The sequence below is a fragment of the Macrobrachium nipponense genome, chromosome 16 (assembly GCF_015104395.2).
Source record: "Macrobrachium nipponense isolate FS-2020 chromosome 16, ASM1510439v2, whole genome shotgun sequence".
NCBI lineage: Eukaryota > Metazoa > Arthropoda > Malacostraca > Decapoda > Palaemonidae > Macrobrachium > Macrobrachium nipponense.
Window position 1 is genome coordinate 8186252 of NC_087209.1, and position 22320 is coordinate 8208571.

The following is a 22320-nucleotide window of genomic DNA, read 5'->3' on the forward strand; positions in this document are numbered from 1 at the left end:
AAAAGGTTATTTTAACCACTTTTAGGACTCCATATCCAAGGTGAGTATGGAAGAAGAAGAAGCGCCGGCCGCCAGTAAACATAAACAAAGTCTTGACACCAGTGACCAGGGAGAACTTTTAACCAGGTAAGTATATTCGTTAATTTACGATAAAAAAACACTTCCTCAAATGAAAATTAAAGTCAAATGTGGTAAAAAATGAGTGAGGTATGCTTTCTAAAAGCCTAAATCAAGCTGGATTAGACCTAGACTTAACAGTGTAGGTCTAGAGGACGTAGGAGGCCTAGGCAGTCCAGATCTCCTGTCACTCGTATTCAAAACCTAAGGTAAAAAACGTCCTATTTCCAAAATCTCCAAAATAGCGTAACAATGTGGAGCGAGGGGTCAGGACTAAATTGGGGGGGGAGGGGGTCCAGGGGGGCGATGACGCGGGTTCGGGGCGTCCGGAGAGGCAAAGCCCCTTCGTCTGAGGTTAAGTTAGGTAAAGGTAACCCTGGTTAGGTCATTGGTAGATCAGGTCATATTCCCCCTGAAATGGTCACTAGGCCCACAGTTGCCCTGACTCCCTCACTCTGAGTTCGTTTGCAAAGATTTATTGATTTGTGGTCATTAGTGGCATCTCAATAGCCACCAATCAATCAATCAATTGTAGGGAGTGAACGCAGAGTGGCTAGCCTAGCTTATGATAGGCCTAGGGGGAAAAACCAGCGACTACCAACCCTCATCATGGTTTTCAGGTCTTATTCACTTGATATTTAAATGGTGAAACAAGAATACAATTACAACTCCAAGCATACCATTCAAAAGATTGAAGTTTCGTCAACATAATGTGATATATGAAAGCCCCATACGAACTAAAATAAGCATGTGAGGCTCTTCGTAAAATATGTTTTCAAGTCAGTTTTGAAATCCAATATGGCGGCTACCGTGGGATGTACAGGTTTTGATCAGTGACGAAAATCATCTTTCCCAGCCTTCCCAGCAATCATTTGAACAATGTTAGCGTATGTATGTAACGTTTATTGATCTTACTCAAGATTGCAGTTGTAATGAGCACAATAAAACAACATTTTGTTGCCTATATTACTGAAAGTATGAAACTTTTTATTCCCGGGGTCATGGTTTGAACTGAATTCATTCTTACCTTGTAATCGGCGGTTTTTATCCTTACTGCCATCACAACTGAAACTCCACAGTGCTTATTTGATTGTTATTATACACATTTTGGTCTCAGTTCACTCCACATTGCACTTTAAACCAGTTGCTGTTCCTGGTTCCTAAGCACGCGCGCCACAAACACAGTTACGAACAGCAGACGACGAAACTGCAAGTTTTATTCCCTAAATTGTTTACTTTACTCATTATTCAGTTCAAATTTACTTTGTTATTTAAAGATTTTAATTTAATTCAAGTATATTATCCCTTTTTTGCAACCAAATTACCCCGAAAAATTACAGATATTTCTAAAGTAGATACAATCAAATGTTTCTAACGTTTTCGTACATCTGGCTGCCGAAAACCATAGAGGAACGAATACGGATAAGTGAATTATATACATTTTTTTTTTTTGCTTTTTTGTTTTTGCTAGCACTTTTCATTGATTTCAATCTATATTAGTATTTTGAATTCTTAATAACCGTATGCCAGAAATAAAGTAACCTTTAATGTTTGCATGCTAAGAATGGCAAAATCATCGATGCCACATTAGTGGAGGCTTCACACATACGCCGATTCATTATTATAAACTGTTTCCATGAATTCTAGTTGTCATAGTAATGCAATAATGATAAAATTGCTTTAATATTTATGTATATATACTTCCAATACATAGCCTAATTTCACCAATTTCAACGTTTTGTGTGTAGTCTTATACCCAGTTTGGAGGGTCAACACATACTGAATGGCAACAGAGAGAGAGAGAGAGAGAGAGAGAGAGAGAGAGAGAGAGAGAGAGAGAGAGAGAGGAAGGGGCGAAGGAAAAAGAAGGAAAGGGGTGGCGGTGGGGGGGGGAGAGGGTAGGTGGAGCTTTATACGCGTTCGTATCCATTTCTGCATAATGGAGTTTTTGTCTCTTGGTACAAGGACAAGTGTCGTTATTCTTTACGATTAGTGATTCACGATACCCTTATAAATTACGGCACTTGGTGTAATGCACTAGCAAAATCTCGTTCTGATACGAGTGTTCGTTACCAGAAATAGGTATTGCCCAAAAACGTGCTTGCACTGTCTCTGAAAACCCCCCTCCCATAGTAGGTATGCTGCTTAGTTGTCAATCAATTTTTTTGTAATCAAGTATTTTTTACAAGCTAGCTATTGAATAAATTTGTATTTTTCTCAATCAAAACATATGCCCCTCAATGGTAACTTTCCTCTTTTAACGACTTTCTGGTCATTGCAAATTCGGCCCCATAATTTCTTATGGTGCAAAAACAGAGGCGCAGGGACTGAAAACGATTGCGTCACACTACGGCGATAATCCGGCAGTAAAACATCTTCATATATCCAAAAAGTAAATAATAAAGATGTATATGCGCATTACGATTATACCAATTACATGAAGAGCTGATAATCTGCATGAATAACTGGTAAACTGTTCTGCAAGAAAGTTGAGTAAAGCAATTTTGTTCCGATACGTAATACAAACCATCGGTCCTTTAACAATAGGAAGTAGCTAGCGGCAGCTGGAACGGTCGTAAGCTTCGAACAAAAGGGGAGAACGGTAGTTAACTGCTTTCGGCCGCGGGTGTGTAAGGACGTGTTCGTCATCGCTCTCTGCCCGCTTCATCGTCGTATGCTTTGTTTATATTGTGTTTTCTACTAATGGTTTGTTTGACTTGAAAATGAAACTGTAAGTACACTGTTTTCATTTTCATTACTTAATTATGAACCAACATGGAGTTATCGCCGTAGATGCGGCGATTTCCTCTCTTTTCATGAATTGAACCCTTGAATTATGTCTCGGTGCCGAGGGCGGGCGCGCTCACGCCGAGTCATGTATTTTGGGCGAAAGTGTGTAATTGAAAAATGTAAGTACTCTTTTCATTATATTTTTGCCCTGTGCGTTCGTTACCGAGTGTGATTGCGCTCGGCACGAGCCTTTTAATTTTGTATAATAGAATGCAATGAAAGTGGATTCGCAATTGCAATATTCTTTTCATTTTCATTTATTTATTTGCATGGAATTTAATTTGGATCAATTTTCGTTCTTACCCGGGAATTGATCCTTACGATTTTTTTTATGTGAAAATGAAATCGCAAGTGCAGTATTCTGTTTCATTTTCATATATATTTTATGATAGCATCATATTATGGATCAAGTTTCCGTTCTTACCCGGGAATTGATCTTTTCCCCTTTAAGTTCTATGAAGTGAATCGCAAGGGCAGTATTCTGTTTCATTTTCATATTACTTTTCACTGCTGTGCGGGGGTAGGGGAAGCGAAGGTCTGCCAGGAAGTCGTCGGAAAGCTCTCCCGCGACTCCCTTGGTATCCGATTCTTCTTCTTCCTTCCTGCCCCCCGCTCAGCTTCTTCGTTGTATTTTGTATTTGGGGTCTTCCTTGCGTTCGGGGTGGGGCATGTCTTCCCCCCGTGCGTGAGGGAACCCCTCTTACTAATCTATCTATATTACCGCAGGTGCTACATCCGTGGGAGACGACCTTGGACAGGTATGGACCACCGCGGAGGCAGGGCGTGCCTAGCATCCACGGGCTGCTGCAGCGTCTAGCGAGGTCTGGGGCGGTCTCCACTACTACCACGGCCGCTTATGCTGCTCCCCCCCTCCTGGTCTACACTTCCCATGCTGTGTCGATGACGCCGTCTGCCGCTACTAGGGCCGCAGCCGTACCGAGGTGGGGTTGCCGCCGCCGCCTGTTTTCTTCGTGTTGCCTGCCCCAGACTTCCGCTGTTCCAGCAGCTCGCCCCTGGACCGGCCGCCAGGACCCAGGTTCCGCTGGCTGCCGATGATTCTACGAGGCGATCGCTGGGCCTGCCGTACCTGCCGCTGATGTGATTCCCGCTGTTGGCTTGGCTGTCCCTTCTGGGTCTACCGCTGCCGCTGTTCCTGTCGCTCCTGGTTCCTGTGCCTGTCCATGCTGGTCCTGCCCACGGTGTGTCTTCCCCAGTCCCAGGTCCTTCCGGACAGGTGCAGTCGGGCCGTGTTGCTTCGGCAATAGCCCCGGCTCCGGCCTGGATGGAGGACCTGACGACTGTCCTGCGTGAGCTGACGAGGAAGAGGAGAAGAGGAAGCTGTCATCTTCGTCTTCATCGTCTGCTGCTGCCTCTTCCCCTTCGACTTCTAAGGCCCATAAGCCGAAGAAGAAGAAGGCTGCCTTCCCCCCTAAGAAGTCTCCTTCGGGAACTTCTAAGGGCCCGTCCCACCCCGGTGGGACGGGGGGTCCTTCTGCTGGTCCTCCTGCTCCTTCGGGAGCGGGGCCCGTCTCCCCTTCCGTAAGGAAGAGATAGACGGGGACCAGAGGAGTATCGGTTAGCTCTGGTACTTCCTCGCCTGGTGCTAGCGGCGATGCCGCTACGCCAGGTTCCGGCTCGGTCTCTCGTTCGCGAGAGATCCCGAGTGTACGTTCTCCCTCGGGAGACCGTGCAGCCAAGTTTCGGCGCCAGAGTTCGCTCGGCGCCAAGACGCGGCACGGAGCAGAAGGCTGGTGAGAGACGCTCAGGTGACTCTTGCCAGGCCAGCGGCCGCTCTTGCAGCGACCAGCTGGTAACCCGGGTTTTCCCCCCCTAAGAAGGCTCCTTCGGGACCTTCTAAGGGCCCGTCTCGCTCCGGCGATTCGGGGAGCTCTTCTGCTGGTCCTCCTGCTCCCTCGGGAACAGGGCCCGTCTTTTCTTATACCAAGGAGAAGAAGACGGGGACCAGAGGAGTACCAGCTTCGGCTGGCACTTCCTCGCCTGGTTCTAGCGGTTCTGCCGCTAAACCAGGATCCGCCTCGGCTTCTCGTTAGCGAGAAGTACCGAGTGGACGGTCTCCCGCGGGAGACCGTCCAGCCAAAGTCTTGACACTCGAGCTCGCTCGCCGCCAAGACCGAAGCGCGGAGCAGAAGACTGGCGAGTGTCGTGCAGACGACTCTCGCTAGGCCAGTGGACGCTCTCGCAGCGACCAGCTGGCTGCTCGGGTTGACGTGACGGTCGCTGACCAGCCACGGGTTGAGGCGAGGAAGGGGTCCCCGCGGTCGTCGGTACCAGCGGCTAGACGCGCCGAGAGGACGCTCGCCGGTCTCACCGCGTCAACGAGCCTAGCAGGTCACCTGACGCCGCTCCCATCGGGACCGGGCGGAGACGGTAACCAGCAACAGCTCGCCTGACGCTAGAGATCAGCGTCGACGTTCTCAGCCGAGCCTCTCGCCCAGGCGAGCGGCAAGGCTAGGCCTGCTGCTCGATCGCCACTGCGGGTGGACGATCAGCCACAGCCCTCCAAGCACGCTGGTCCTGCCAGCGGAGTAGGGGGGAGCGTCAGGTCTGCCTCTCCTGTACCTTCAACCTCCTCGGGCTACACCAGGGAGGAGCGAGGTACCTATGAGTGATCGCGAGAGGTGCGCCGCTCCGCGATCCCGCTATGACGCCGTATGGACCAGGCACGGTTCTAGGACCGACCAGGACATACGCGCAAGTAGCTGGAGGCGACCGTCAGGGGGTCTGCCGCTGTTCCTCCTTCTGAAGGAGGAGTATCTCGGGATCTGTTCTTGTTGGAGGGACTGGACGGTCCTACTCCGCAAGACACGGTTACTCCCGAGATACAGAGGAATTTGCAGAAGTCATTAAGCTGATTCGTCAGCATAATGACCTTGCGGAAGGATTGCCGCTCCCACCAGCAGAGCCCACGTCTCTGCTCGAGTCGTTTTGGGGCCCGAGAGGGAACCCAAACCGACGGTGGGTCTGCCGCGATCGGAACTTGCCGATTCTGTCTCGAACCAGAGTCTCTCGTCTCCGGACAAGAAGGCTCTCTCAGTTCTGGCCGGTCGATCAAGCTACTTCCACCTCCTCTACTGCGACAGCGGCGTTTCTACGTGTCTTCGGACACCGTATTTGAATACTCCTTCGGTCCTCCTGAGAGGTTTCGACCTCGACGAGGACTGGAATGAGTCGGAGGACGGTATCGGCTCTCTCCTGTCAGGTGTCGATCAGCCCCACCCAGACGACGTTCACAGTGGCGGCAGACCCTTACCATACAAGTGGAGAGTTCGTAACCCTCCGCGGGAAAACGTTTTCTCCTGACGATACGTTTTCCCAGACTCTGAGAGGCCATCGCCGCAAGGCGATGGCTGTTCCTACTCTTCTCCAACTGCTAGTTCCACTGGGAAGGCGAGCGAGTATCCAATTCCTCCCCCATTCCCTCTCTCCTTACGGTTACGAGGGAAAGGGGAGGGATCCTACAGAGATTTCTCTGTAGGATCCACGTTCGGGACTGCGCTACCGGGGGGACCTTCGGGTCCTACCTGACGTAAGCCCGGTCGTTGAGGAGGAATCCTGCCCCATTCTCGATTTCTACGGGAATCGAGAGGACCACCAGCCGATATCGTTTGACGAATTCGGTGGGGGTTTCGCAGACTGCTGGAGAATTCTACGGAAGGTTTCTAACGCATTCAGTATTCGAGTTTTACGATCTCTAAACACTTACGCGAGACCACGGTCCAAAGTGAGCGAGACGAGAATCCCCGATATACACGATAATCGGGGAACCTCGCCTATGCTCGAATTCCTGGAATTTCTAGCATTGGGAAGAAGACTGCTGCTGAAGAAACTATCTCACAGTAGGCGACCAACCTGGACTAGAGAAGATCGGACGGGAATATCCAGTTTTGGCTTTGAACTATCGTCTTAGTATTCTGTTCACCATTGAAGCTTTCCTCCTCGAGGAAGACTTCTCCTTCACTCTCTTTGATAGAGATCGAAGGTGGTCGATCTCCAATCCTTATTTTTGTTTTCTTGAAGGAAAGAATTTAGATGGAGATCGTTATTCAGAATCCTACAAATATACTACGTATACCTTAACTCGCGACATGATTCTACTAAGCAGTTGAATGTCCGAGGGGTAGGCGCATATCCTAGTTAATCTACAGATTGCGACTTATAAGAAAAGTATTCTAATTGAACTGCAACTCGGGGTTGCCTGCAACCTCCCAGGAGTTTTCAGTTTCAATTTTATATACTTATGGTTTTGTCACGACAACACCATTTCAACTTTTATATTTACCGAAATTCGTTTCGCCTAAATATAATTGCTCGAGCATATCTGTTTTATGCTCGGTAGTTCTAGCCGAACGCATTCCTTCGTGGAATAATGGATTACCTGGCAACTCAGATGACGAGTCAGCGAGAGCTCAGGCTCAACTACTGCGTATTGAACTGCCTGATAGCAGCTCAGTATCAGCTGGGCCTCCGATATGCACGGTCATGTAGTCTCTCTCTGCCCTGCTTTGATTGACTACCGAACCGTATCTCTGCCCAACAATCATGGACTTAGGTCTCTGATTAACGGGGATTCTCGCAATAATGAAGGACCATCTACTGCTGTGACGCTAGATTCCATCGCCTTCGACATTGCGAGAATTTTCAACAGAGATTATCTCTTGGACTCTTTCATCTTTCTGTTTACCGCACGGTAACAGAAGTCTGTACAAGTCTCCCGCTGCATCGCACTGCGATAATGCGAATGATTTTGCAGACATCTGAGTTTGTCTTCAAAATATCTCTTATTCGTAGGTGTACAATTGTTCATTGTTCAACCGAATTACGAGATGTGTCAGAAGACATCGCCTACTCTCCGACCTGACACTCTACTTCCAAAATGTTCAGCCCATGAGAAGCAGTTCTTCAGGCGGCTTTCCCCTGTGTTTTCATTACTGAAGAACGCCCCGCTTCATTGCAAACTACGACTTCTCACCGGACAGCAATGAAATAGCGTTAGCGTTTTCAGTCATTTGTAAGCACAGGTTATGAATCTTGAGAATCCTTCTCTCGATTCATCTGTGAAGACGTAGGTTGCATTCAATATCTACCTTCGTCTTCAACGGTACATAGTGTTGTTTCTCCTTAGCTGAGATTCAACAACCATGAGATGTTTTACCTTCAGGGACCTCGGTCTCTAGAAGGCAATTGACTTTCGCCTGTTGGGCACATGCCTTAAGAGAATCATCACCTCGCTGTCCGGCATCGGTGACAAACAAATACATTATTTGTTTGGTCTCTCGGCATAACCCTTTAAAGGCGAAGGTCACGCGACTTACTCGGATGCTTTGACAACTTGCCTCCTACCGAACGCAGTCAGTCGGCAGCTGTCAGAGCGGCCGAGTCAGTTACGAATTACGCTGTGACTTAGTTCGGTTGTTACAGAGCAATCATTACTTCGTTTTAATAGCTTGTGCACCAGGTACCCATACCATTGACACCCACCATGGAGTGTCGTGTCCTATCCACTACCGAGAACTTCGCTGCATGGGGATAGGAGGATGCGAGAGACTTCGTGGGGCAAACGGACAGACCAGTATGGGTACTGGACATCACCGAAGTAGAGAAGAAGGATAGGTCATGCGACTATTTCCTTCTTTTCCTCTGAGGAACTGCATGACTTCTCCTGCGAAGTCAAGCATCCAGGGGACGGGGATCCGTGACGCTCGATTTGTACCGAACTTCGTAGCGAAGACTCAGAACCCTTCGGTCCCTGACGATTGGTTCGAGTCGTTCACAATCCCCTCCCTAATGGACTTCACCGCCTTCGATGCGAAGGAGATGCTGCCTTGTCCGCAAGAACTTCTCCGTGGCGCAGGTACTGAAGGCAGGGGTCTGGCAACCAGACCACATGCCCTTCCTTCTACCTTCGGGATATTGCCCACAGGTCCTTGGATCTTTTCCTTGGACCCGTGGTGGCTGCTCAACACGTTGTGTAGCGAACCCAGACCCTCGCAGGCTGAACATCATCGAGTCCTGGTGTGACCATAAGAATGGATGAGTGAATGAGAGTGTGACTGGCTCCTCTTCCCATCTTTTTCTTCCCCTCTACCTGTGGTTAGAGGGACATGGTCGTCACCCTGCTGGATAAGGACAAGATGCAGGGAGCTACTCAAACAGAGCCCCATCCTATCCCTTTCACTAGGGATAGGAGCGTATATCCACCACTTCCTCCAACAAGGGAGAGGAAGTGGATGCCAGCTTGAGACAACCCATACTCGATGTTGCCTCTTGCAAACAGGAACAAGTTCTTGCTTGCTGGTACGAAGAGATACGCTTGCCTCTCTCTTAGTACTCGGCCCAGAGGTCTGACCATTGATCCTGCGGTGCACACCCCGATCAATCGGACAGAGGCTTGGATCCCTCCCTCGCTCTTACGACCAGGGAGGCATTCCAGGGATGGACGAACACCAGTCTGTTCATCAAAAGACTCAGATTCCTCCCACCAAGAAGTGAGTCTTCCTATTGTTAAAGGACCGATGGTTTGTATTACGTATCGGAACAAATGACAATTTGTCGAAAATTGCATTTTTCCTAACTATACAAACCTGAGGTCCTTTACATATAGTCCCTCCTCATGCCACCCCTCACTCTGCGTATTTTGCATGGGCCAAAAGCAAAAGTGATTTGTTTACCTCCCAGTCGCGCGGCGCGCGACTGTCGGACAAGCAGTTAACTACCGTTCTCCCCTTGTTCGAAGCTTACGACCGTTCCAGCTGCCGCTAGCTACTTCCTATTGTTAAAGGACCTCAGGTTTGTATAGTTATGAAAAATGCAATTTTCGACAAATTGTCATATTTACAATAGTACGAAAGTCAAGATGTCGTGACGTCATAATACAGGACTTAAAAGAACATTCTAATTCCAAAAATAATGACTTAAATTTGAGTCAGAATCGAGTTACTTTTTCAATAACGAATATTTTTGTACATGAACTTTCCTGTCAGATATATACTTAGCTATACGTCTCTGGACGTCACGACAGAATTCAAAAACTCGCGGCACACGCGACAGGTAGGTCAGGTGATCTACCTTACCCGCCGCTGGGTGGCGGATGTAAGAACCAATCTCCCTTTCCAGCCAGAATTTTTCTGTCGCCGGTGACGACTACACCTGTGGTTGTTACCTCCTGACAGCTTTATTCATTTCTCGTTGCCGTGGATTTATTTGGACTGACTTTCGGTGAAGTACCTGATCTTGTTGGCTTGGCATACGCATTTGTGGATTGTTTTTGGATATTGATTTGGATTTTTCTTTGATTTCGAGATGTCTGAGTTAGAGGTTAAGAAATCTTCTATGTTTAGAGTGTGCGCTATGGATGAATGCAAGGTGAGACTACCGAAAGCTACGGTAGATCCTCACACAGTTTGCTTTAAATGTAGAGGTAAAGAATGTTCTTTTGATAACCCGTGTAATGAGTGTGAGAAGTTGGATGAGGGTGAATGGAAGGCTCTTTCTTCCTACTTGAGGAAGTTAGAGAAAGACAGGGTGAGAAAGGCTTCTTCTAGGAGTTCTAGTAAGTCTCGTATTAGCGAGTTAGAAGCAAAATCCTGTTGTAGCATTAGAACCTTCTCCAGTTTCATCCTCCTGCGCCCTGAATCGAACCTAAGGATACGGGACTACGGAAGTGGCAACCATGAGAGCCACGATCCTTAGCATGGAAAAGAAGATCCGTTCGTTGCAAGGTAAGAGTAGTGAAGGTGAATTGTGCAGTGACCCCAGTGCAGTGGAGGGTGCGTCTGATCGGCTCCTTAATGCTTCCAGGCCTAGACCTCTTCCAGACTCCCAGTCCCAGTGGAGGAGGAAAGTCAAAAGCCGCAGGAAGGTTAGGGAGAACTCCCACCGATCAGGCGTCCCCTCGGTAGATCCTGATGCTCGTACCCAGGCTGCCCTTGTTCGCGCGAAGAAGGAGGTATTGCGCCAATGCTTCTCTTCGTCTTCCTCACCTTCACCTAGAAGAGGATGGAGCGCCTCGGATTCTTCACGACCGCTGAAGAGAGCCTGGAAGGCGCCTGGCTCCTTTCCTTCCAGCCCGGAAGTTTTTCCAGAAGAGCCGGAAGTAGAGATCAAGAAACCCAGGAGGGAGCAGGAGTTCTCGCCTCATAGTAGGCTTCGAGCCTCTTCTCCGGTGGAGGATTTTACAAGATCTCCAGCTCGAATTCTTGCGGGACTGCAAGCGCAGATTTCGGCACTGGCGGGCTCCTTGGCAGGAGGAACGCGTCGGAAAGACGTCTCTCTCCCTGTCAAGAAGTCTAGGATTCCTTCACCTGTCTCTTACCGTCTCAGTCAGAGTCGGTTCTCTCTCCTTTATCAGCGGATGGAAGGAGGCGCTCTTCCCTCAGCAGGCGCTTGTCGTCTTCCAGGCATCAATCGACCCAAGAAGCTTTCTCCTGGTGACTAACATCTCTTCCAGTAGGAAGGGATCTAGCGACTAGTAGGCGTTCGTCTAAAGACAGGCGTACAGCCTCGTCCTCGCGCTCTTTTACGAAGATCCTTCATTCCCCGGATAAGAGAGCCTACTCTTTGATGGATTCGTCTAGAGACAGGATCTCGCCTTATGTTAGGCGCCTTGAGCCTAGTAGGCGCTACTCCCCAAGTAGACGCTCTCCCGCTCCCAAGCGTGGTGCGGAGGATAGGCGCTTTTCTCCTGATAGGCGCTTTTCTTTTTTCCTGATAAGCGCAGGCTCTACTTTTTGTTTTGAGGTCCGCTCGATTCAAGGACAGGACGAGTAGAGCCTGAAAGATATGTCTCTTCTGGGAGACTACCTTTTGAAGAGACCACACAAGTCGGGTGCGAAGTTTGTGGAGCATGGTAGACGCCGGTCTCCTAGTAAGCGACCTTCTCCAGACCTTCGCTCTCCTGTAAGTAGGCGCCAAGAGCCTAGTAGGCGTTCGCCTCATGGTAGGCGCAGCTCGCCTGGCAGCCGCTCTCCTTTGAACAGGCGCATGGAGCCTGAGAAGCGCCTTGAGCATAGTAGGCTCTCCTCTCCTAGCAGGCGCTCCCCTTGGAAGCCCGGAATTCTAGGAGTAGGATTAAGGAGCAAAGAGCAAGCACTCATCAGAGTAGGAAGGACTCATTCGAGAGGAGCTCTCCAGAAACTTTGCTTCCCCTGATAGGCGCAGTCTACTACTAGACACTCTCTGGACAGGCGCATTTCTTTAGAGAAGGCTAACTGCACTCGTAAAGAAGCGGAGGGTTCTTCAGTGGATGAAGTTGAACCTTCAGAAGAGGATTTGGTGAAGGACTCGTCAGTTTCGTCCTACAAGATCCTTACAGATCTACTTCTTCAAGAGTTTGGAGACTCCCTTACTCCCGTCGCTCCTCCGTCTCCTCTCTCTTTATTCTCGACTTCGAAGAAGACGAAAGTTTCCCTTTGTGTGAGGATGAAGCCAACCATCTCAATGAAGAAGGCTTTGAGAGGTGTTGGTGATTGGCTGCTTTCTAAGGAAGAGAAAGGGAAAACTGTTTTCTTTCCCTCCTTCCAAGCTTACGGGCAGACTCGGATTTTGGTACGAGTCTGGAGAACCCTTAGGTCTGGGTCTTCCTTCATCGGCGGATGCGGACTTCTCTTCTCTGGTGGATGCAGCACGACGCTCGGCTCTTTTGTCGGCTAAAACGACCTGGGCTATGAACGAGCTTGACCACCTGCTGAAGGGAATGTTTAGAGTCTTGGAAGTCTTCAACTTCCTTGACTGGTCTTTGGGGGTCTTGGCTAAGAAGACTCAGAACCCGGATGCTATTTCGCCAGAAGATCTAAACAGTGTTCTAACGTGCATTGACAAGCAGTTAGAGATGGATCGAGCGAAATAGCCTCCCTCTTTGGAGCAGGGATCCTTAAGAAGAGATCAGTCTTCTGCTCTTTTCTGACGAAGTCTGTTTCGCATGCCCAAAGAGCCTCTCTCCTGTATTCGCAGCTCTCGCCTCTGCTTTTTCCAAAGAAGATAATCCAGGACATCTCAGGATCTATCTCTGCGAAGGCGACTCAGGACATGCTCGCACAGTCGGCACGGAAGCCTAAGACCTCCTTCCAGACGAAGACCTAAGAAGAAGGAGAAATCCAGGCTAGACAGGAGCCCTTTCGAGGGGGGCCTAACCCCCCTTCTAGAGGCCTTCTTAACTCGAGACGGTAATTAGAACTGTTTCAAGAGAGGTAGATCCTTCTCACGCTCTGTCAGAGCTAAGAAGTAGGGAAGTAGTCCTCCAAACACCAGTAGGTGCCAGACTTCTAAGATTCTCGGAAGCCTGGACAAAGAGAGGAGCGGACAAAACTGCGGTCCCATTCTCTATAATAAGGAAAGGATATCTGATTCCTTTTACGGAAAGACCACCGTTGACAACGACTCCGAGGGAGTTGGTGGCCAGGTACAGGGATCCATCATGAGCCTTGCTTAACACAAGCAGTGGAACAAATGTTCGAGAAAGAGGCTATAGAGCTAGTGAGCGACCCTTGCTCAGCGGGCTTTTACAACCGCCTTTTTCTCAGTTCCAAAAGCCTCAGGAGGATGGAGACCGGTTCTGGATGTAAGCGCCCTGAATTTCTTTGTAGAAAAGAGGAAGTTCGCCATGGAGACGACATCCTCAGTGTTGGCGGCCCTTCGGCCAGGGGACTGGATGTGTCCTAGATCTTCAGGACGCTTACTTCCATGTGCCTATCCATCCTTCGTCAAGGAAATACCTCAGGTTCATGATGGGAGGAAGGATATTCCAGTTCAGGGCCTTGTGCTTCGGCCTTTCAACAGCCCCTCAGGTCTTTACAGGCCTAATGAAAAATGTAGCAAGATGGCTACATTTGGAGGGAGTCAGAGTGTCCCTTTACTTGGACGACTGGCTGATCAGAGCCAAGTCTCAGGAAAGATGTTTGGAGGACCTACAAAAGACCCTTTTCATGGCAAGTTCTCTGGGACTTTTGGTGAACTTTCAAAACGTCTCAGTTGATCCCCAGTCAAGATCGTATCTATCTGGGGATTCGGATGGCTTCTCTGGATTTTCGGGCTTTTCCGTCTCCAGAACGGATAGCCCGAGGGTCAGAGAAAGTCAAAGCCTTCCTAGAGAAAGAAGTATGCACAGCGAGGGAGTGGATGAGTTTGTTGGGGACACTCTCCTCGTTGGAGCAATTCCTTTCTCTAGGAAGGTTGCACCTCAGACCTCTCCAGTTCTTTCTCATCGAAAACTGGAGGTGTCGTTCACAAAACCTAGAGTTCTCCTTCGAGATTTCAAAGGAAATCAAGAAGGACCTCTCTTGGTGGGGCCAACCCTCTCAAGTTTGCAGAAGGGATGTCCCTTCACATTCCGAACCCCAACCAAGTGTTGTATTCCGACGCCTCGGAAACAGGTTGGGGAGCGACGCTCGGCTCAAGAGAAGTGTCAGGCACCTGGAACAAGGAACAGGTGACCTGGCACATCAACAAGAAGGAGCTGATGGCGGTTTGGCTAGCTTTGAAAGCTTTCGAGCCCCACGTCCTAGCTTCAACAGTTCAGATCAACTCGGACAACACCACGGCCCTGGCTTACTCAGGAAGCAAGGGGGGACTCACTCTTTCTCCCTGTACGAGACAGCAAAAAGAACTTCTGCTTTGGGCAGAAAAAGGAAGATTTGTCTCCTTACCAGGTTCGTACAGGGAGAAAAAGAACGTCAGAGCAGACCTCCTAAGCAGGAAAGATCAAGTCCTGCCGGCAGAGTGGACTCTGCACGAAGATGTTTGCCAGGACCTGTGGAAGCTTTGGGGCAAACCTCATATAGACCTCTTCGCCACAGCCAAGAATATGAGGATAGCCAACTACTGCTCTCGATATCGGACCCGAGGGCAGTGTCGATAGACGCGTTCCTTACTAGATTGGAAGGGTCTAGACACGTATGCTTTTCCTCCATTCAAGATACTGGGAGAGACTCTAAAGAAATTTGCAGAATCGGAGGCAGCAAGGATGACGATGGTAGCCCCCGTTCGGCCCCCGCACAAGTATGGTTCACAAAGAGGTACTGGAATGGTTAGTAGATCTTCGAGAACATTACCACAGAGGATCGATCTGCTCAGACAACCCCACTTCGAGAGGTATCACAAAAACCTCCCCGCTCTAGATCTGACTGGCTTCAGACTGTCAAAAGTTTGGTCGGAACGAGAGGCTTTTCGGCAAGAGTTGCAACGGCTATCGCAGCAGGCAAGAGGCCCTTCTACCCTTAGAGTCTATCAATCGAAGTGGGACGTCTTTCGGCGATGGTGTAGGAACCATCACTTTTTCCTCTTCCAGTACCTCTGTGACACAAATAGCAGACTTCTTACTTTTCCTTAGGGAAGAAAGTGGATTGGCGGTTATCAACCATTAAAGGCTATCGTAGCATGCTATCTGCAGTGTTTAGGCACAGAAACTTAAACATTTCAGAAGATAAGGACCTTCATGATCTAATAAGATCGTTTGAAACATCCAAGAAGGTTTCTCCAGGGGTTCCGAGTTGGAATCTGGATGTAGTGCTACGTTACTGAGGTCCAATAAGTTCGAACCGCCTCAGTCTGCATCGTTTAGAGACCTCACGAAGAAGACAATTTTCCTCATGGCATTGGCTTCTGCAAAAAGGGTTAGTGAACTCCATGCACTAGAAGGAAATGTGGGATTCAGAGGAGATGCAGCTATCTGTTCATTCCTTCCTTCGTTCTTAGCCAACGAACGAGAACCCCTCAAATTCCTTGGCCTAGGAGCTTGTTTGAAGTACAAGGATTTGTCTGCATTAGTAGGGCGAGGAAGCAGAGAGGTCTCTTTGCCCAGTAAGAAGTTTGAAATTCTATCTACAGAGAAAGAAAAAACTTAAGGGCAATGATGTCAACCTTTGGTGCTCTGTAGAGATCCAAGGAGGACACTTTCGAAGAATGCGCTTTCTTTCTTTATCAGAAGCCTGGTGAAAGAAGCGCATGCGATATGTGAGGAAAGTCAATACAAAGTTCTTAAGGTCAAAGCTCATGAGGTAAGAGCTATTGCCACGTCATTGACTTTTAACAAAAACATATCCCTGAGTAATATTATGAAGGCAAACATTCTGGCGTTGCAACTCAGTCTTGCAAAACCACTATCTGAGAGACGTCAAAATTACGTATGAAAAGTGCTTCGGGTTAGGCCCGTACGTATCGGCGGATTCGGTGCTGGGGCAGGGAGCTGAGACATATCCTTAGTAGTATATATTTTTTCCCCTTGTTAGGTTGTAAGTTTTTGGTTGTTTGAAAGAACATGCGGGTAGGCATGTTTTTCATTTCGTAGTGCTAACAATGATTAGATTGGTTAGGTGATCGGTGTATGTTTGAGCTCCTTGCAATGATAGTTTTTGGTTAGGTTCTGTCATATAAGTGGGCGAATCCCCGTGACAGATCCTGCTCGGATTCTATCAAGTAAGCGGACAACCAAATCCTTTGATAGACCCAAAGAGTCTGTCAGCTGTAGGTCACGCCCTCGCTGAAGCTCTTAAGGCAACGCAGACTCATAGACAGTAACTACGAAGTCTTCTGCCTAAACAGGTAAGAACCAAGGTTGTTTTTACATCCTACAACTAGTGTTGTTTTCCCCTTTTTTCCATATTTATATTGCTGTCTCTTTCCCTCCACCAAGGGTGTCAATCAGCTAAGTATATATCTGACAGGAAAGTTCATGTACAAAAATGTTATTGTTAGTATACAATAAGGTTTGTACATACTTACCTGGCAGATATATACGATTGATGGCCCCGCCCAGCCTCCCTCAGGAGACCGGTGGAAGGAAAAATTCTGGCTGGAAAGGGAGATTGGTTCTTACATCGCCACCCAGCGGCGGTAAGGTAGATCACCTGACCTACCTGTCGCGTGTGCCGCGGAGTTTGAATTCTGTCGTGAACGTCAGAGACGTATAGCTAAGTATATATCTGCCAGGTAAGTATGTACAAAACCTTATTGTATACTAACAATAACATTTTCAAGTTAATTATCTTAAATATGTAAAATATTGATGTTTTACTATTATTTAAAAAATTATCGAAGTGCATTCTTTGTCGTCTTCTTCTACAAAAACGTTGTTTACTCGGTGAGGAAAAGTTTTCCGAGTTGTTGTGATGAAAGTGCCCCAGCGTCTGTGGGTACAAGTGGTGTGCGGATTTATCACAGGAAATGGTTAGTTATTGACACAAGCGACTCCGCAAACATCGAGATGGCGTCAAATCTTCTAAATACTTCGAGTTCTAAGTAAAAAAATGTGAACACGTTTTGTGAGATTTGCACTACGTTTGACATCGTTTTCACTACCTCTGGTTTAAATCTTAAAATTTGGCCTGAATTTCTAACTTTGGAAAAATACTTACTTTGAAAGGAGAGTAGAGGTCTTTAGCTCCGTTTCTCACCAACAACAAGTCGCGACTGATGCCCATCTCCGATGTCAGGACGCATTAAAATGTACTTTTTTCTTTTTTTGGGATTGTCCAAGCTGATCGTACATGGTTCACTCTGGACCCCTACGGTTTTTTACCCTATTACACAAAGGTGACATATCGAGGCCTATATGGCTTTTTAAGGTAGCCTACCTTGAAGTGTCGCTGACTGCAGATACCCACCAGTTAACATCAGAACACTGCAGAGCATCATATTACAGGCAGCCTGCAGTTAGGTATCTCGGGGATGGGGGTTGAGCGAAAACTGCCATCAACCGAAACCTGGCAATTCATGGCACATATATTGCCGAGTTTCAGTAAATGGTGCCTCTGTTAGGTATGTTATGGGGTCATAACTCTATTATCGGCACCTTATGGCACCATAACTTATTATCGGCACCTCATGGCACCAATAACCAAAACTCGGCCCATTATGGCGCCATAAATCATCGATTTTATGGAGCTAGACAAGCATGTATTGAGAACTGAAACTCATTGCTTAGGCCTTATCAGCAAGTTAATTGGTTGTCAGTTTTCTCCAATATGCAGTTTGTCAGTCATTGGCTGTACTGAGTCATTAAGCCTAGGCCTATTGGATAGTGATTTCCCTCCTTCTCACAGAAGGCTTACACTACACTTGGCTGCCTTAGCTGCAGCCTCCTCCATCCCTTTTAGCACTGTATCTCCATTCATATTCTCTTCTTCCATCTTGCTATCCATCATCAAAACAATTTTTTCATAGTACAACTGCGAAATTTTCCTCCTTTTACACCTTTCAGACCTTTCTATTCTGTTAGGCGTCAATAACCTTGTCGTTGTGATACCAGTAAGAGCTAACAAATCAATCAATCTACTTTGTTTCCCTTTCAGCATTGAATGACCATAGTCCTGAAGGGCCCTAAATTCTATATTCCATTCTATATTATACTACACTTCTCTGACTCTGATTGTCCTATCAGCCTACACTTGTTCCAATTTTGTGCTGGATCATTTTGTACTTTAGCTTGCCCATATGATTAGAGATGGACTGAAAACCAGAATATGTAGTATGGTAATGCCAAAATGGTCTGGGTGGTTAGGCTTATATTCAGTCTCTTTTACCGTGAAGGTTGAGGTGTAGTCTCAGCCAACAACTTGTGTTGCCATGTTTTCAAGTTTGGTTTAGGCCTAGTTGGAAATAAGCAATATGAAACATAAGGATAGCCAAGGGCTTTTGTATTGATTAATATTAGAGTTTCTCAGAGCATGAAATATGCTAAAAAGCATTTTAGTACTTCTCTAGAGAAAAATTTTGAATTTCATTTGTCCTCTTTACACTAAGATGAAATAATATGTCATTTGACTAGTTATAAGGTAAAGAGTTAAATCAGTTGAAGTCAAATTGGGGTAATTTAACCCATGAAATATCTTCAGTGTTAATTATAATGGACGTGGTAAGGAGCTTTGACTGCTCGTGATGTGAAAGGGTTCATGGCTTTACAACATTAGCTTATTAAAAATCAATTCTTGACCAAAGTTAAGTGATCAAAGATGTGCATTGTAAATGCGAGGTTTCTCTTTATTATGATTGGAGAGTGCTTTACACAGTCACTATTAGGAACTGTGTTTATTAATTATAAATTGGTGATTTTAAGTCATTTTTTCTATGTAGTCATTAAATAGCTTCCTGTTTCTATTGTATTATCTTTTTAAACAATAAGTTTGGCCATCTTGTCAATGCAACTAATCCAGCTGTAACCCTTACTTAATAGTAACCAGTTTACATGAAGTTCCTGGTAGTTGGTAGTACCTTGAAATAGACGTAATTAAACTGGGTGTTATGTTAATTTAGTCATTCTGGTTGATACTTCAGAGTTATCCAGTTTTTGCCTTATGTTTTCCCAGTGTATTACTTATATAAAGGTTGAATTGTAAGAAACTGGATACTCAGTAAAGTTATACATATCACTGGCAGCAAATACCTTTGGGAGGGTAACTGGTGCCTTACGATGTACACAGGGCTTACATTTAGTTTCACTGAATGTCCATTGTTCAGAATAGTTGTGATGTTTTTCTTAAGTAAAATATATAACCAAGTGAGTCATAGTTATTAAGTCTAGCAGTGCACTTACAGTCATTAAAAATAAACTGAATTTGCCATTGTCAGTTAAAGCCAAACTGACCTCATTATTCACTTAAGCTCATTTATTTGGTGCAGAAGGAGAAAAATATTCATTGTAAACTATTAAGCCAAAGAACATACACTGGTGCTTCGTGTGGGTAGAAGCAGAATCATCAGGCACAAAAGGAAAAAGAAAAAAATAATCTGCAATCCTGAAGAAACAAAAAAAAAATCAACAACCACCATTGTGGAAAACGCTTTAATTATGACTTACATAGTATGCCAGTCATAGGAAAAGTAACATGCATTTGTGCGTTCATGGTTCCCCACATCCTTGCACTAGATGCTGATAAAGTTTAAAAACCCTTTTCATACATTCAACTTCCCTGTCAGATATATACTTAGCTATAGACTCCGTCGTCCCCGACAGAAATTCAAATTTCGCGGCACACACTACAGGTAGGTCAGGTGATCCCGCCGCCTGCCGCTGGGTGGCAGGAATAGGAACTATTACCGTTTTAAGCCAGATTTTTCTCTGTCGCGGTACTAGTAACATCGTTGCTAGTTCCTCCTGACTTGAATTTCAAATTTCATTACGCCGTTGATCTTTTGGACTGCTATTTGGTGACGTATTGGATCTTTGGTTTGGCATACGCTATTGTGGACTGTTTTTTGGATTTGGCTTTGGAATTTCTCATAATGTCTGACGTGTCGATTTCGTTCAGAGTGTGTGTGAATGAGAATTGTTTTGTGAGACTGCCGAAAGCTTCGGTGGATCCTCACACCACTTGTAAAAATTGTAGAGGGAATGTATGCTCTCAATTGAATACATGTGATGAGTGCAAGAATTTGAATGAGGAGGAAATGGAAGTTGCTTAATTCCTACCTAAGAAAGTTGGAGAGAGATAGGCTAGAAAAGCCTCTTCCAAGAGTTTTAAGTAAGTAAGGGCGGTCTCTAACGAGCCAGTAGTGGACTATTGCCTATTGATAACCCTATTGTTTCCTCCCATACAGCTTTACCTTCCCGATTATCGGACTCGGCAAGCTCAACATCTGAAATTGCGAGTCTGAAAGCTTCGCTTAAACACAATATGGAACAAAAAATTAAAGAACTGGAAGGTAAGTGCAGTGAAAGTGTTCCCAGTGAAGTGGAGGGTGCGTCTGATCGGCTCTGTCTCGCTCCCAGGCCTAGACCTCTTTCAAGCTCCCAAGACAGTGGAGAAGAAATGTCGAAAGCCGCAGGGAGGTTTCAGAGAATCCCCACCGGTCAGGCGTCCCCCCCTCGGCAGATCCTGTAGTTACGTCCCGGGCTGCCAAGGATAGTCGTTGGAAAGACGTCCTGAAACAGTGTTTTTTCTTCGTCTGATTCCTCATCTAAAAAAGGATGGAGTTCAGATAGATTGTCGAGACCTTCGAAGAGAACTTGGAAGTCTCCTTCATTCGACTCAAGCCTGAAGAATTTCCGGAAGATCCTCCGGAAAAGAGGAAGAAGAATGTATATTCAGAAGCTTCTTCTCCTGCATCGGAGGTTGGAAAGAGAGACGTAGCTACGAAGATATTAGAGGATATGCAGAAACAGATCTTCCCTAGTAGGAGTTCTTAAATCTGATCAGCCTAGAAAGGAAGGATAGATTTCTCTATCAAAAGATCCCGTCCTTTAGAACTATCTGAGAGCTCGGACGTCAGGCTACTGTCAAGCGCAAAACGCCGTCCAAGGCGACAAGATGTGTATAGGGAACTTCCTACTAGAAAGAAAGCACATGAGATGTCCGTTTCGAGGAGTAAAATTGGACAACTCCCGAAATCGGACGGACTCCTGAAAGGAAGCGCAAAGAGCCTGAAGCGCCTGAAGTGCCTGAAGGGAGGCGCAAAGGAACTGAAGATCCTGGAACTCTTTTGGCGAGGCGAAAAGAGTCTGGAGCGCCTGAAAATGAGGCGTAAAGCTCTTCAAGTAAAGGAAATGAGGCGCAACGCGCCTGAAAAGCCTGAGGTGGCTAAAAGGAAATATTTAACTCCTGGAGAGCATAGAGCGCCTGATATGAAACATAGAGCGCCAACCTGGAGAGCCTAGAACGCCTCAAAGGAAAAGCAAAGAGCCTAGGGAGCCTGAGGCGCCTGAAAGAAGAGCAAAGCGCCTTAAAGAGCCTGAGGCGCCTGAAACGAGGCGCAAAGCCTGAAGAGCCTGAAGCGTCCATATGGAGGCGCAAGGCGCTGCAAAGCCTGAAGCGGCTGAAACAAGACGTAAAGCGTCTAGAGCGCCTGAAAGCAGGCGCAAGGATTTGTACAATCCAGAATACAATTTGGATGAGTTATCGGAGTTTGAAGCGGACTTGGAGGCTCCTCTTTGGGATTTTTCTCAAGATCAATTTTCCCCTGACAGGGCCTCTAGGTGTCGCACAGGTGATCGTAGCCCCTGTGCGGGAAGAATTGATCGTGAAAAAAGGGAACGACATTTAAGGACTTCTCCTGGTAAGGACGAAAGTTGTCGCCACAGGGCGACCGTCGTCCTTGTCAGGAGGGCCTAGGGTAAAGAACAAACATCGGCCTTCTCCTGGCAGGGACTCAAGATGCGCACAAGCGACCGATAGCCCTTGTCAGGTTTGCAGCCGGTATTGCTGCAAGCCCTGGGCAATTTTTTTTTTTCCCGAGAGAGGAGTCCTCCGGTCGCACACTCTTCTCGAATAAAAACTCAACCGGGAATTAGAGGATGTTTCGGACTCTGAAGAAAACAAGGGGGCAGGTCTTTCTGATTATAAGATACTAGCAGCCCTCTTGTTAAAAGAATTTGGATAGTCTCTGAGTCCTGCTGCCCCTCCTTCTCCTCGGTCTTTATTTTCGAGTACGAAGGCCTGCGAAGTCTTCCTCTTTCTTGAAGATGCA

At 46.9% G+C, this 22320-nt stretch overlaps 1 protein-coding gene across 1 annotated transcript in view; it reads left to right on the plus strand.

Moving 5' to 3' along the window:
- Positions 1-22320, plus strand: part of LOC135195259 (uncharacterized) — a 28257-nt gene continuing 5937 nt past the window's right edge. Inside the window, exon 1 of the mRNA XM_064221519.1 lies at positions 1-126. The gene's annotated coding sequence lies outside the window, so the exon portion shown is untranslated. The remainder of the gene's footprint in view (positions 127-22320) is intronic.